Consider the following 13,199-nt stretch of genomic DNA (forward strand, 5'->3'; position numbering starts at 1 on the left):
TACGAGGGATTTCTTAAAGAAAATGATTTTTCAAAGGTAAGGGTTTCTGAAACCCTATGTTATTGTTTTAAAGCATGCTGTAATTTTAAGTAAATGCATATCTTGTCATTGTTCTACTATAAAACTTATATTAAATAAAAATGGAATTTGGGACGATCTTTGTTTCTGCTCAAAGGATCTTTTCCTGTAAATTTCCTTCAAATAGGTGCTCTGGAAGCAAGACTACAAGAGTATGTTAGATAGTAGTTGTCATAAGAGAGCTGACAACTGCTGTCTTCACATCTCTTCTCGGATTAAAGAGGGTAATCTAGGAAGGGGTGTGACATGTCATGTAGTTGTTTATCACCCCGTTAACGATGTTTGATGCGGAAAGGCAATTTAGGGACACCCGAGTTGACGAACGGCCAGTGTATTTGGAGTTCAAGGAGGATCTAATATTGTCAATGTCAGGAAGCTCAGAAGGAGAACCGACAGATATTGGCTAAGAGCAGGTAACTGGTAGACATAAACCTTGTGAGGAGGACTATACGCCTCTCTAATTCGAGCATGAGTCTTGCCACGAAGAGGAATTTGAGTCACATGAGTTAGATCGTCGTGTACTAGAGCCAAATGTCAACTCAAACAGGATGAGGGTTCAAAGTAGAGACTACTTGTATCTTAGATGAGCGGGTCTCGAAAGTGAAGACTACATTAGGGGAGGTGAAGTCTTTTTTTTTTTTTTTTTTTTTTTTAAGGAGTGGGAGGAGGATGGGGGGTGAAGGTACAACTGTGAACAATCACTGAGATATTGCAAACATTATGTCGGGTATGTATATTTCACGATTTATGGATGAGTTTGTGTGTTTCGTCCTAGCGAAATGGTGCAACTATGTAGAACAATAGAGATGACGAGCCACATGACCAGATGGGGAGGACGAACCACCTGATGATCATGATGAGGAGGACGAGCCACGTGATGGTGGGCATGATGGTGTGGACAAACAACATGTAGAGAGGAATCCTACTATTCAGTCTATTACCGTCGATGCGACCCCTTCAACGTCACTCTCATCGACCTTATCACCGATCCCACCCTTACCGGGACCATTCCCATCGAGCATACCTATGAGCCAATCACCGCCACTGTCGTTGTGCCTATAACCTTGAAAAGATGTTCGTCTAAGAAATTTTCTCTAATTGAACCAATTCTTCTTCTTGCACGATTCTGCTTAGGTGGTCGTCTACAGAATTCTCGTATCCTTTTTTATCTTTGATGTTTATGTTGAATTCTTGCAAGAGAAGGATCCATCTCACAAGTCTGGGCTTGTACCATCTCACAAGTCTGGGCTTGTATTCTTTCTTCGTCATTAAGTATTTGAGAGCAACATGGTCAGTGTAAACAATAAGTGGAAAATCAAGAATGTAAGATCTAAATTTATCTAAAGCAAAAATAATGGAAAGAAATTCTTTTTATGTTGTGGAATAATTGATTTGAGATGAGTTGAGTGTTGGGATTGGTGTCCTAATTCTCCCGGAGTCTCGTAGTTTGTAAACAGTTTATACACATTGCTGATAATAAAATAAAAGTTATTTTATTTGCATTTACTCATATCCAATAAACTAAGATCCATGGTTATTGTATGTAAACTTAAGCATGTATATGAGACATACAAGTGGATCATGCCTTAAATAATAACCTAAAAGGTCTGTAGTATAAGAATAAAGAAGATCTTGGTGACACTACAGATATGACCTGCTTTGTAGATATTTACAAGTGTTGTAAATTGCTACAGATGGTCTGATCTTGACCATCCATGTAGAGACAAGTGAGTAGGGGTGTCCTATACAAAAAGTTTGTATAAGACCAAACCACGAGATGATTTGTCTCTATAACACCGTTGATAATTGAGACTTACATCTCACTAAAACGACCATAGGTGCATGACCTTAATCCTGAGTGTCTTGGGAACTATTGCCTATAAGTGTGGTCCTTTCATTAGTATAGGTGAAAGTGGCTAGATTGCCAACTCAACAAACCTACCTTTTTCGGGATTTGTTTGATTAGGCAACTAGGAACTTAGTTACACAAGATAAAATTCACTCATTCCTCGAAGCAGAAGTAAGTAGATAGATTGCTTCCTTAAGGGTTCATTCTGGGTCTTGAACATAGTGGTCACACCCTCTCTTTGGAAGAGAGGACCCAGTCACGACTTATTGTTCATTAGAAAAATCAGTGGTAATTAAGGAGTTAGATGTAACTATAGAGGAAAAATAGTAAATTGGCCCAACTATATTTATGAACGATGTGTGAAGGGTTATTACACTGTTGATTGGTTAATATGGACACGGAAATATATTTGTAGTGAGAAGAATGGAGTTTTCGGTTTTTAGTGGAGTGCCCGACAGTTAACGGATGATGGATATCGTGACTAAAGAGTTTTAATCAGTTATTCACGTACCGTTGGACCTTTAAGCTACAGATCCATAAGGTCCCCTTGGTAGCTCAATGGGTTTAAGTTGAGAATTAGATTTTGGAGTTGATTTGAAGTGTTCAAAATTAACAAGAATAAATTCAATCATATGTGATATAATTGGTATGATGTATAAGATGCATTATTTGGAGGAATTGATATAAATAAGATTTATATCAAATACCATAAAATATAAAAGAACTATGGTTTGTATGTTTCATATGATGAAATATTAAAACTATAGGTTATAAATATAATATGATAAGTTGGTTATCATATTTATTTATAATATATTGATTATATTATAATTAATTTATTTTTCTCTAATAACTGATTAAGTGAGAGGTTATTGGAAGCTTTATGGTAATTGTGAGATAAAAAGGAAATTTGTTTTCCTAATTTAAAGAAGTTGCTTCATTCGAAAATTACTCACGGTGACAAGCTATCAAGTAAAAGAGTTTTACTAAGCGATAGCTGTTGAGAGACTAAACGATCGTGTAGATTTGACTATATGATAGTCATTCAGCTGATCGTTGCTGCACGATCGAGTAGCAGAGTTTATGTGATAAGTTATCATTTACTAAACGATTGAGCACATCGTCTATGCGATAGACCAGCTTCTTATTTCCCACCTGCTCGATCGTCTACTCAATCATAGACCTCCAGTATCTTCCTTAAGCCAAAATCAGACAGAGTTCACAACTCCTGGATTCTGACACTAAGAATACCAAGGTAACCATTGTGGTAGTGTCTTTACTCAGTTCATGAATCGAGTTGGACTCGATTGGGTTCGAGAAGCTATTGGTTGTGTTTGTGTTGTTGGTGTTTCTATTCATTCCGTTCAAGAGTTGTTTTGGACGCATTGTAGATTAATCGAGGGATTCTTGAAGAATGGTTCTTCAAAGGTATGCATCTTCTATCCCTTGTATCATCGTATAGCATGACTTGTTAGTTTCCGTTTTAGACTGTAACTGTTAGTGTTCAATTCAAATGGAATTTTGAATGATCTCTTCGGCTGCTTATGGAATTCCTCGTGTTTGATTTTCTTCATTGAGAGTCTTTGATGCAAAACAAATCACATGACATTTCTTGTCAACTCTTTGTCCTTGTACTGCTCCCACTACTAGGTTGCTAGCATCACACGAGATTTCAAATGGTAAGGCCCATCGGAGCGGCTGAAGGATTGGAGTTGATGTCAACTTCTCTTTAAGTGTGTCAAAGGCTTCCTTGCATTCTTTGTTAAAATCAAAAGTGACATCTTTTTTAAGAAGACTAGATAAAGGGAGTGCAATTTTGGAAAAGTCTTTAATGAACCTCCTGTAAAACCCTACACTACCAAGAAAAAAGCGCACTTCCCTAATGTTTTTAGGATAAGGAAGGTTAACTATGACATTTATCTTAGCCTTATTCAACTTCTATGCCTTTAGATGTTACAAGGTGTCCTAACACTATTCCATGAGAAGCCATAAAATGACATTTTTCATAATTCAAAACTAAATTTGTTTCTATGCATGTTTTAAAATCAAACTCAAATTGTGCAAACAATCTTCAAAAGAACTACCGTACACATTGAAGTCATCCATCAAAATTTCTATGCATTTTTCAACATAATCAGAGAATATGTTCATTATACATCTTTGAAATATGCCTGTGGCGTTTCATAGCCCAAATGGCATTCTTCTAAATGCACAAGTACCATATGTGCAAGTAAAGATAGTCTTTTCTTGGTCCTCCTGTGCTATAGGTATTTGAGAGAATCTAAAAAAACCGTCAAGAAAACAAAAATATGGCTTCCCAGCTAACCATTCAACCATTTGATTAATAAAAGAAATAGGAAAGTGATCCTTTTTTGTTACCTCGTCTAGTTTTCTGAAATTTATGCACATTCTCCAACCATTTTACACTCTCATGGGAATCATCTCACCTTTTTCATTATTCCCAATAGTCATGCGGTTTTCTTTGGTACCACATGTATAGGGCTTACCCATTAACTATGTGGAATTGGGTATATTATACCGACTTCAAGAAGATTAAGAATTTCTTTATGAACAATTTCCTTCATGGTTGGATTTAATCTTCTTTGAGGTTGAACGGTTGCCTTGGCTCCGTCCTCTAGAACTATTATGTGCATGCAAAGGGATGGGTTTATCCCTTTGATATCATCCAAAGTCTAACCAATTGCTTTTTTGTAGATCTTCAAGGTTTCCACCTATGTGCATTCTTGAGAATATGTGAGTTCTCTAGATATGATCACTGGAAATACTTTTTCATCTCCAAGAAAGACATATTTGAGGTGTGAAGGGAGAGCCTTAAGCTCAATCCCTTGTACCTGAGACTCAACAACATTATTATTAGAAAATTTATCATTCAAATCCAATTCATTAGAAGTAAACAAAGAATCAATCGAAAAGTCATTGTCATCAAGATCAATAGAGGGGCTAACCAAACAATCCAAATTTTCATCTACATTTAATAACAATTCATAGAAAATATCACATGTGTCTATAGAGCAAAGGGACAAGTATTCCTCTGGAAATTTCATTGCCTCATATATATTGAAAGATTTTATCTCTCCATTAACTTCTATCGACAAAGACCCTTTATCTACGTCTATTCTTGTTTTTGTAGTTTTCATGAAGCGTCTACCAAGTATAATATTAGAAGATGAAGTAGAGTAGGGTTCATCCATTTTTAGAATGTAAAAATCAATAGGAAAAATTTATTCTCCGACTCTCAACAAAACATCTTTAACAATACCTAAGGGTTGAATATATGACCTATCCACTAGTTGTATACAAACATTCATTTTTTATAGGCCATTCAATTTTAGATCTTCATAGACATGAAAGGGCATTACATTTATTGATGCACCTAAGTCTAGCATGACATGAGTGATTATCCTATCTCCTACTTTGCATGGTAAGGTAAACATTCCCGGATCTCTACATTTTTTAGGCATATCTTTTTTAAGCAAACCAAAGACATTCTTGCTAACAGTTATTCTCTCATCTTCCTTCTCTTTTCTTTTCTTATTACACAAGTCTTTTAGAAATTTAGTATACCTAGGTATTCGTTGAATCACATTTAGCAAAGAGATATTAATTTGTACCTTTTTTAACATCTCAATTAGCTCGTGGTTAACATCTTCTACCTTAGGTCTCGCTAGTCTACTAGGGAATGGTGCCTTGGGTACATACGACTCTACCTTAGGGGGAGAATAATCACATACCTTGAAAAAAATAAGAGTCTCTTTTGGCTCACTTACCTTGCTCTCTTGTTCTTTCATTACCTTTTCTTCCCTCTTGGGAGGAGATTAAACTAGGGTTGCATCTTGAGAGGAAGAGGGAATTTCCTTACCATCTCTTAGAGTGATTGTGCTTACGTTTCAATGCTTCGGTTGAGCGGGAAGCTTTCCAGAAGATTTATTCTCAAGCTTTCTTAACACAGTTGCGAGTTATGTGATTTGAGTGCCCAAGTTTGTTAAGCATTGTCTAGGCTCTTGTTGAAAGGATTTAGTGTCTTGTTGAAGTTGCTTGGTTTCTTGATGAAGTTGAATGTTCCTTTTGCAAATTGTGAAGTTCCTATTGAAATTTTAATGAATGGCTAGCAAGAGTTTTTATTACGTCTTCTAGAGACATACCTGAGGAGCTTGAGGAAGATGGTGGGTTACGGTTCTTATATGGCCCTTGAGATCCTCACTTGAAATTGGGATGATCTTCTCCATCCTTGGTTATATGTTTGCCCATGAGGGTCGTATTTTCTCTGAAATCCACCAATGGCATTGACTTGGGCTTGTGGGCAAGCCTCAGAATTATGACCGACTAATCCACATGCCCCGCACGGTTTAATTTGAGGAAGGTCTCCTTAGGCTACCTGAGTAAAAAGAGAAACTAGATTAGATATTTGTGATCTAAGCTCAGTTACCTCATTAGATTGAACAACAGGGTTATCAAAATTCCTTGTCCTAAAATTCTTAGAGTTCTCTACCATGGTTGATATGAGTTGGCTTTCTTCAGTCGGTGTTTTGTCTGCTAGAGCTCCACTAGCAACCCATCTATATTGCTTCTCTCGGATGGGAGTAAACCTGAATAGAAGTATTGAATTAGATATTGCCAGAAATTTGATGGTGTGGAAAAGATGCACATAACTATTTGTATCTTTCCCAATATTCATACAAAGATTCTCCTACACTTTGTTTAATTCCATAAATCTCTTTTCTTATGTTATAAGCTTTAGATGCCAGAAAGATTTTTTCTAAAAATTTCTTTTTCAACCCAATCCACGTAGTAATAGAACCCGCTGATAGGTAGTATGGCCAATCCTTAGCCACATCCTTCAAGGAGAAGGGGAAGGCTTTAAGATTGCGCTACTCTTGTGTCACTCTATGAGGATGCATCCCGTCACAAACAAGGTGAAACTCCTTCAGGTTCTTATGAGGATCTTCATCGGTTTGCCCTCTAAAAGTTGGAAGTAAATATACTAGTCTCGGTTTGAGTTCAAATGAGACAGTTGTCTCCGGGTATACAATGCAAAGAGGTTGTTGATTATATTCGGTTCCACTAGCTCACACAAAGTTTGTTATCTTGCTTCGCCCATGATGTTTGATTTATTGGGATTGATGCCCTAAAGTCTCGTGTCCTATAGTTTGTAAATAATTTGTACGAATGCTTGTGTTGTATAATATATGATATTTACTTCACATCTTGTTTTTTGCTCAATTGTATGTATTATTTGCTTTACCACAAACTAATAAACATAAAATCCCTGGTTATGTGTATGTAACTTAAGCATGTATGTGGTGACATACAAGTGGATCATATCTTGAGTGATAACTAAAATGGTTTGTAGTATATGAATATAGAAGGGAAACCTTATCCTGGTAACGCTACGGACGCAGCCCGCTTTGTGGAATGGTCACAAGTATCGTGACTTATCATAGATGGTCTGATCCTGATCATTCGTGTTGGTGACATGCGAGCGGGGGCGTCCTATACAAAGAGTTTGTATAAGACCTAACTACAAAGTGTTAACGTCTCGTTATATAACACCATTTATGACAAAAACTTCACTTCACTAGGATGATCATAGGTAATATGACCTCAATCCTGAGTGAGTTGGGAACTCTTACTATTGAGGGCGATTTGTATGGGTACGAGTGGCCAGGTTGTCGATTCAAACCTATCATTTTAGGGATTTGTCTCATTTGGGAGTTGGGAACTCAGCTACACAAGATGAAATTCACTCCTTCCACGAGGCAAGGGGTAAGTAGATAGATAGCTCCCTTAAGGGCTGATTCCGGGACTTGAACGATGTAACGCCACACACATTCTCTTGGCCCGAGAGGTGTTCACACATAGTTAGACTATGTTGTTCATTAGAGGAATCAGTAGTACTTAAAGAGTGATATGTAACTACAGGGGGAAAACGATAACTCGACCCAACTGTACTTACGAGCATTTGTGAAGGGTCATCGTACTTATGATTGGTTATATCCGATGGACATAGAAATATATCTGTGGTAAGAAGAGTTCAGTTTTTGGTCTTTAGTGGAATACCTGACAGTTAACGGATGGTGGATCTCGTGGCTAAAGAGTTTAGTCAGCTATTCATGGACCGTTGGAGCTTCGAGCCACAGGTTCATTAGGTCCCTTAGGTAGCTTGGATAAAGTCGAAAATCAATATTTTGGTTAATTTGAAATGTTCAAATTGACAAGAGGAAGTTCGATTATATATGATATAATTATACTGGTTAATTATATATGATATAATTGACTAAATGTATGAGATACATTATTTTGGAGGAAATTAGATACAAATATGATTTATATCAAGTAGAGGAGAAATTACTATAGTAGATATGTGATATCAAACTATATGGTAAAAATATAATATAATTATATTTATTAATTATATGATAATTGACCTAAAATTTCTATCGAATGTGCGTTAGTGGGAGCAGCCTCATCGGTTATTGTAACTGAAGAATAAAATGAAAATTTGTTTCATTTTGCAAAAGTTCAAAAGGTTTGAAAATTCTTGGTGTCGGTGTGGAAACATAAATGATCGCATAAGTCGAAAGCCTATACGATAGTCGTTCATTGCCTAAACGATCGCATACCTCGTGCCTAAACGATCCCACGCTAGTTCTAAATGATTAGATAGCTTTCCTAAACAATCATATAGTTTGTCGTGTTTTCTAAACGATCGTCTACCTTTTCCTAAACGATCGTTTAGTAAAACCTACACGATCGTATAACTTCTTCTAAACGATAAGCATTTAGCTATATGATAGCTTCCTTTTCTCTCCCACTTTCTTATCGTCTACACGATTAGTTCTTTCTCCAACCTTTACCAAACTCACCAAAGACCACTTTTGGATTCTCACTCTGTGAATACCAAGTGCTCCATTTTGGTGGTTGATACATGTAATTGTGATGCATTTATGGTGTGAGTTTGTAGTGATATGTGTTATACGATGAACATACAAGTTTTCCTAACAAGACCCAAGTATAAGCCTTATTAGGTTTCCTAGTAAGTCTAGGGTTGAACATAAGGACTACTAAGTAAATATGCGACAATCATTTTGATTCTCTTGCAGTGGTAAAAACAAATGTAGTGGATGGTGTTTTGATTAAAGTTTTTCCTATGCGACGGAGTTGAACGCAAAGTTGATAAAATCGAGAGTTACAATGAGTATGCGATGAAGGGGTTTAGCTAACACTTCCTAAGATTATGCATAAGTTATGCGATCATGCTACACACAAATAACAACACGTCATCTTTCAATGCAGAATGCTATCATTCCTATTTTTAGGACGCATGCAATGTATACAAAAAAGTCGATAGGACTTATGTCTAAGCCTCTATTCTTGTCTATGCGATGATGAATGATGCACACATAAAACAAGGTGACCGCATACAATCATATCCTATTTCTAGGGTGCATGCGATGTGTAAATAGCGATAAAACTTATGTCTAAGTTTCTATTTCTTGCTTATGTGGTTCTAATCTAACTCTCTCAAGCCTAGATTCTATCTTTAGACTACTCTCTCAAGTATCTCTAAATGGTGAATGACACATACATAAGACAAGATGATCGCATAAAATGTAAATATTAAGTCATACTAGCTAAATACTTCTCAACCCGTTCAGAAATTTAGCTACTCATGCGGAATATGGAGAGATAGAACATAGATTGAAATGAGATTTTCATTTTCTATAAATAAAGTATTGAATACAAAATAACAAATGAAATTGAGAGATAAGAAGCTCAGTAAGCAACGTCTTGCTTCCCATGGCCTTTTACACTATTCTTGTTCACTTTAACTCAGTTCTCGATGTGTATTCTTGCTCTCGCAAGTGTTGGCCCTCTCTCCCTTTAACGATTTCCGGCAGTCTCTCGATTTGTTCGGGAATGATCTCTCGGATTCCTCCTCTCCTTGCTCGTCTCCGTCCTCTAAGTATAAGTATGAGTATGTACGTGAATGGACTAACGACTCTCCCTCCTTCTTTTGTTCACCCTTTTACGTTGGTGGCCTTGGGTATTTATAGAGCTCAAGGTGAAGCAACCTTTCTTGTTATGATTGCAATGATGGGCGATCATTAATTCCCCTGCTCTAATGTGCTGATTAATAGTCACCAAAAGTTGAGTGTACTTGCTATAATGTGGCTTTAACGGCTTGTCAACTAAATTCGGATTCGACCATTATTAGCTTTCCATCCCATCGTGATTTATTATGCCGTTACCTTAACGCGTAGTCCTTATGCGGCCACCTTTTTAAGAAGCTTCTTAGGATCGCATACGATCACATGCTTTGTGATCGCAATCTTCAAGCGCGTTGATGCCTAATTTCTTTGGATCGCAATTTTACTTGTGCCATCAAATTTTTCCTGCACAAAATAAGTAAATTAACTGTTTTTATGCGATGAGCGCATGCATTCAGTTTAGCGCTTTTGGACATGATATTGCTTATTTTTACTATCATATTCTCTCGTTATTTTACTTATTTGAGCTATAATAACTTGTATTTCTACCTGTTATCAGTAGTGTCATCCCCACTGCGTTCATTTGTTTGTGATTGATTGTGTTACTGCAGCCGACACATTTGCTGGGCGATAATCGATTGCATAGAGGTCTTCCGCTGCATTTGAGATCCAAAGCTTGAAGAGTGTCTTCAACTGGTATGGATACTCTTTCCCTTACATTTTAGTATTCAAACCATGCCGTTAATTACTGTATATTTGCATAACTGTATGTTCGAATGTATATGGTGTATTTCAGTCACGGTGAAATTGGAAAGATCCGAATGCACTCATGGATGCTCTTTATTAAGAGATTCTTCATGGTTATGGTTGTTCTTCTTCTTGATCAAACTCTTCAACTTCGTCTTGCTCTCTTCTAGCTCTTTCCCTTCATAATCTTCTTCCCTCATGGTCAATAACCAAAATCAAATCACAAAGCAAATTTTGAAAGGAGCGGGTTATACACAAAAGAAAAGCTTAAAGTGAACTAACTATTTTTTTTAATTATTATTTCTAGAAGGAATTCAAAATTCTAAAAGGCCAATTGCACGGGTCCCTGGCAATGAAGTAGGTGTTGTTAATTCTATGTACCCAAAACAAATGAAATTTATTTAAACTCTAACTACAACTAGAACTAACACGTAGTAATAGTGGAACTAAGAGGTCGATCCTAAGAGAACCACAAATAATTGGCCTAGAAAATGACTATTTGAATTCTTAAATGCAAAAGATTAAATGGGGGGCTTGTTTGTTTTAAGAACTAAAGGAAACTAACTAAGCAAAAGACGAGAGTTGATATAGGAAATTTATTGATGAGAGAAATAAGAAAGAGATTGTGAGATAAAATTCAATGGAAATGAAATCTTGAGAATTCTATATAACTAGGCAATTTTATCATTGACTTAATAAGAAATCATGCAATTAGATTATTCAATAGTTCATTAAGAATAAATTCCTAATGTCCTAATTAGCTAATTTTACAATTAACCTTAATCTAGGTCTTAATTGCTTCCTATAGACATTTCACAACTAATCCCTAAATTGTATTGAACTCATGAGTTTTCTTACTATTCCAATCTTGAAATCAAAAGACTGAAAATTCAAGATTGATTACATGAATGTTCTGAATTAATAGACTATTTAAAGAAGAGAGGAAAAGAAGTCCACGTTTTCTATCAAAACTACTAATTCTTGCAACTACAATTACAATTTTGTTATAGAATTATGTAATTTTTGCATATTAAAATTGATTAATCTTGATTTGTCAATTCAATCTGAATCAATTTCATTCTAAATCTCAGCAAGAACATTCAAAAGAAAGTAATTACATGAAAAAAAATTCAAGAAAAGTCTAAAGAAAATGCCTAATTACATAGTACCCCAAGAAAAAAGATTTACCTACTCATGGAGATTGAAGTTCTTTAAGCATTCCATTGATAGCTGCATATTGATACAAGTCTGAGTACAAATCGACTTAATCTCACAGAAAATGACAAGAATTGCTCTTGAAAATCGAAATCTCTCTCTAAAAAAAGGGGGGGGGGGTTCTTTTTATAAGTTTTTCTCTCAAGAAAATGATGGATTTTTCTAAAAAAATGATATTTCTCCCTGTCTTTTGAAGAATTGAACTCATTTATACCAGCATGAAATCATCGTGAAGTGCGCGGATGGATCGCATCAAAATCCGAAAAGAAGAACGAGCGTGTCGAGTTTTTCTATTTAATACTCGCTCCTCGACACTCGGCGGTCAATACTCGATCCTCAATGCTCGGGATGCTCTTCACTTGATTGCCTTAACTCGATGGAAAATGAATCAAACGAAACTCAATGACTCGATGGAAGATGGTTGAATACTCGATAGTCTTTACTGGATGTTCTTTGACAGTATTTTGCTAAATACTCAATGGTTCATGATCCAACAACCTTACTTGATGCTCTCCTAGGTGTTTACTTGATTCTCTTCAATTTATTGATTTTCTTGGTCATTTTTATTTTTTGGGCACAATTTTCTTGTAATGACTCCAAAATGCTTTGGGGATCGTTTAGTCCTATAAAATTAGCAATTAAAGCAAGTAATCAATACAATTTTGGGAGAATTAACATAGAAAATATACATTCTTTAAAAACTTAATACATGGCTGAAGAAATTTTTTCGCCATTTCTGTAATTCTTTTTGGGTTCAATATATTTGTAAAAAAGTTAACCCATTTTTCTATATATAAAATCAGTTATTAAACTAAATAGGAACACAAATATTAATATATATAGCTTATTTTTTAAGTGAAAAAAAAAACTTGTTGAAAAAAAACTTGAACTATTAAATTATATTTTATCTGTATATATGATATATCCGTAAAAGTAAAATCTCAATATCTACATCAATAAGTAACTTTGATAAAGGACTAAGAGATGATGAGTTCAATCCATGATGTCACTTACCTAGGATTTAATATTTTACAAGGTTTATTGATACCTAAATATCATATGATAAGGCAGATTGTCCCTTGAGATTAGTTGATGCGTAGGTAAACTGATCCGAACACTCACACGTATTAAACACAATCATTGTTTAATAGTTGCACTCGACAAATTAGCCATTGAAGCATAAAAACGAAGGCATACATTATATTATTTATATTCATACACGGATTAAGATCATTGTAATAATTTATTTTATCTCAAAATATATTGCATTAAAGTGAACTTTACAACCAATTTTTACACAT

The sequence above is a fragment of the Benincasa hispida genome, chromosome 3 (assembly GCF_027475165.1).
Source record: "Benincasa hispida cultivar pf3 chromosome 3, pf3_genome.v1.1, whole genome shotgun sequence".
Lineage (NCBI taxonomy): Eukaryota > Viridiplantae > Streptophyta > Magnoliopsida > Cucurbitales > Cucurbitaceae > Benincasa > Benincasa hispida.